Consider the following 4,067-nt stretch of genomic DNA (forward strand, 5'->3'; position numbering starts at 1 on the left):
TCTCGTTTCTCACTGGGTTCTAGGTCATAGATTGCTCAATAATCAACGGTTTCAGGCCAAATCAGAAACACAAGTAAGGTATAATCAAAGGGATGCTTTGAGAGGCTACTAAGATGTATCACAAGGATCATCAAATCATTTGTGAATCCATTGTTAAGATCATAGACAAGTCCAGCAATTGGATCAAAGCAGCAACTTTCTACTTTGCATCCGGGAAAGATGCAGTTCGATTGTTGCTGTCAAGTCTATGAAGTAAACAAATGATGGAAACACAAATAAAATGACTAAACAAATCTTCCCCAGCAGAGTCGCCAATTTGTTGTGCGGAAAAATGCCTATGAAGGACGATCCTATCCACCTAAGGTGTGACAGTGCCTTAGCAACAAACGATTACAGCTATACTGGTTTCTTCCTTTAAGAAATATGAAATAAGAGAGATCAATAGACTTACCGGTGTCTTCCGTTTGTCCCTCGATCCAATCTCCCTTCTCTTTGGGTGTTCACAACTACTTGCCTTCTTGCTCGCCCAAGAGAACAGCTACTTGATTCCTGCGAGATCACAAGAGAACAGCTACTTGCGACAAGAGAAGAACACAACACAAAGGAAAATATTCATATTCATAAATTATTCAGGATTAGAAGTAAATCAAATACACTAATGCAATCATACAAATACACCAGTATATAGGAGAAAACCAAGATAGCTTTATTGATGAATAACAAGGTTCAGGAAGAGATACAACCCAGAGGGCTCCAATCCAGCATCTCCTTCCCAGCGATTGGAATTCCTATCTTCAGCCCCTTCAAAGCATTAGCACCCAATGATTCCAGTCTCAAACCAACGGCAATTCTTTGCAATAACAAAATTCCAGCCTCTAGATCTCATGGAGGAGAGATCCATATAGATGTTTGGAGAGAGGATGAGTCAGCTTGGGATCTGACTAGTGTCCTCTCCCTCTGTCAGTTCTTGAGTCCACTTGGAGGTTCTTGCTTCCACTTGGAGATTTGGAACCTCTTACTCATCACCAGTCGAATTCCCTGAGGCAAGTGTCATTTTGGAAGCTTCCTGGGTTGTGACACCTTGAGGAATGAGTCTGCCACTTGTCCAATCTCGCTCAGCGCAGGTAACCAGTGTTGGAGTTGACATTCAACGTAGGTAGCCAGTGGAGCCATTGACATTCAGCACAGATGGTTAGTGGAGCAGTTGACATGATCCCGAATTGACTTGTTTTTGAGCAGTTTCAGGTGGAGAACTTTTGTGAATTGCTGTGGTTTGTTAGCCTTGTTCCTCTAGGGGTAGGAACAACATGTTTAGGGACTTTGGATCCCTTAGATTATGGACATTTCATGCTCAATGCTGTAAGGCACAAAAATGTCTATAACAGGCGCAGAGGCCAATTTATCTTTTAGTACATCTAGGCTCTTCATGAAGTCATCATTCGAGCAAAATGTAATATCCTTTTTTAACAGTTTCTCCGTTGGAGTGGTGATCTGAGCATAGATTTTGATGAACTTCCTGTAGTACCCCATATGGCCCAAGGTAGTGCACAGCTATTTAACACTTCGCGGTGCTTCCAAGTTAGGAATGACTACAATCTTCATGGGTTCTACCATTAGTCCCTGTTTGCAGACCACATGTCCTAACAGGTTCCCAAAAGGAATGAGGAACGTACACTTTTTGAGGTTCAGCGCAATTTGGTGTCGTCAGCAAGTATCCAGCATCAAGCGTGAGCTTGCTACATGGTGCTTAACCAATCTAAATACAATCCAATTGTCCAGATAGACCTCCAAGAATTTGTGGATATACTCTTTGAATGCTTCAACAACTATGCGCAAATATATGACTAGCGCATTCTTCAATCCAAACGGCATAACGGTGTATTAATCATCCCCACTCAGTTTTGAAGGTGGCCTTGCTCCTGTCTTCCAATGCGATTTTGATCTGGTGGTATCCTGAGAACCCATCAGTAAAAGAATATGCTTCTTGCCCGCTGACATTTTCTAATACTTCATCTGTGAACGGAGTCGGGAATGGGTCATGTACACAGGCATCATTCAATTTCCTGAGGTCCACGCATATTCTTATCTCACCCTTTTGCTTTTTCCCTGTACTACCATACGGCTTACCCAGTCAGATTCTTCCACTGCCTCAATGATTCCAGCTACAAGCATTTTTTCTAGTTCTACGTGGACCTTTTCCTTGTACTTTGGATTCAAGCAGTAAGGCCTCTAATTAACCATCTTCGCGTTGGGCTTTAGGGTGATATTCATCATCCCTAAATTGCCAATGATCCCCTTTAGTTCCGTGATCTTAGTTGAAAATAAGTCCTGGTACTCGCGGAGTAACTCATCGACCTTATCCACCGTCGCGTCATCCCAGTAGTCATCGAGAGTTGCATACTTCGGTTTGGCCTTTGTACCAATGTTTACCTACTTTGTCTTTACCGGCACAGTTATGTCAGGGTCATCAATCAATGGCCCTTGAACCTTGCGATAGCCCTAAGTTTCTGGAATGTTAACTTTTTGCGGGTCTTCATCGTCTTCTTCAAAATTTACGTTGTAACACTCCAGAGCACAGTTCAGTTGGGGTGCCCAATCCGGCTGAAGTACTTCCATTGGTTCTTGGGGTATTTTAAAGATAGTTTCTTTCACTGCTTGTAGTGCATCATCAATAGTATCCCACCAAAGATCCTCAAATGTAAAGGTTAGCAGGAATCCTTCGCGCAAGAAATCCCATTTGGTCGTTCCATGGCGGAGATCCGTCTCTATATACCAGTTCATGGGTATAATATCTAGGGTATGACAAAACAGGTGCACCCACTCAGGTTGTGGCTCTTCCCCATAGACCCTTATCCATTTTGCGAGGTGTGCGCAAGGATCATCCCATCCATCGTACTTGTCTTTTAACTACATCTGAGTCTTCCCAAGCCACATGCACATCATCCTTCTTCATTCGTGCCAGTCCTTCAAAATTCTCTAGTGTGTACCCCACCATCTTGCAGACGTAGCTCACAGTACCCATTTTAGAGCATCGAAACACTACTATTCCTGTACTTCTCTTTCAAATTTGTTCAGGAAGTCATCCACCTCGCTTAACCCATCATACGTAGGTAGATCTCTTACCTCTGTTGCTATGCAGTGCAATGACCTTGTCATCATGTTATAGTTGAGCGTGGTTACCTCGTGTAACTAGTTCTTCCATCGTTATATCTCTTCCTCAGAATCTGATGTGCAGGAGATTTCACACTCCCATGAGATTCGACCATCCTTGGTTGGATTTACCTAGTCTTTCTCTCATGTAGTTATCTTGTAGATGTAGTCCAGATCATTGTTACTATCGTAGTCACGCACTGGTTCTGTGTAGTGCGATCCTTTTGCAGGGTCTAAAGGCACCCCTATGCATAGAGACTTTTTCTCAAAGATCATCTTACGCTTCTTTATATTGTCATCCGTGACACCCTGTGCTTCCCAGACAACTTTTATCACAAACCAAAACTAGTCTAGATCTTCATTCCCTACTCCCTTGAACACTGGTAGCTTTATCACGCTTGCCACACTTCTTCGCGGTGGTGGAGGTGGTATGGGAGAAGATGGGGGTGAAGATGGTGAAATTGGTGGTGGTATGGGTGGGGATGGTATGCGCGGAATTCTTTGCCTTATCAGATTGATCACACTTCTTGGTGAGACCTTCGCGAGATCTTCTTCGCCCCCTCGTGGAGGTGAAATCAAGGGGTTAGTTTCTAGTTTTGTGCTACCTTCGTTTCTATAGATTATCCCACTCCGTGTAGCCCCAAACATCAATTTATTCGCATAACCATCTTTTCACAGAGTAGCATTTTAATCCAAGTGTTCAAATATTTCACGTACTTACCTTCCGGTACCTTGAGGAAGCATCATTATGCCTTGCTATAGCTGACTGAAGTATCTATCGTGAATTCGGTGATGGATCCTCCTATGATTCAATCGAGCCAGTGATTGACAACGTGCGTGATAATATCTTCCGATGCTTCTAGTATGTGCACCAATTTTGGAGTCCACACAATAGGTTTGTCGATTTTACACCTTCC

The sequence above is a fragment of the Pinus tabuliformis genome, chromosome 5_1 (assembly GCF_031772625.1).
Source record: "Pinus tabuliformis cultivar Carrire ecotype Pingquan chromosome 5_1, CPIR1, whole genome shotgun sequence".
NCBI classification, from domain to species: domain Eukaryota; kingdom Viridiplantae; phylum Streptophyta; class Pinopsida; order Pinales; family Pinaceae; genus Pinus; species Pinus tabuliformis.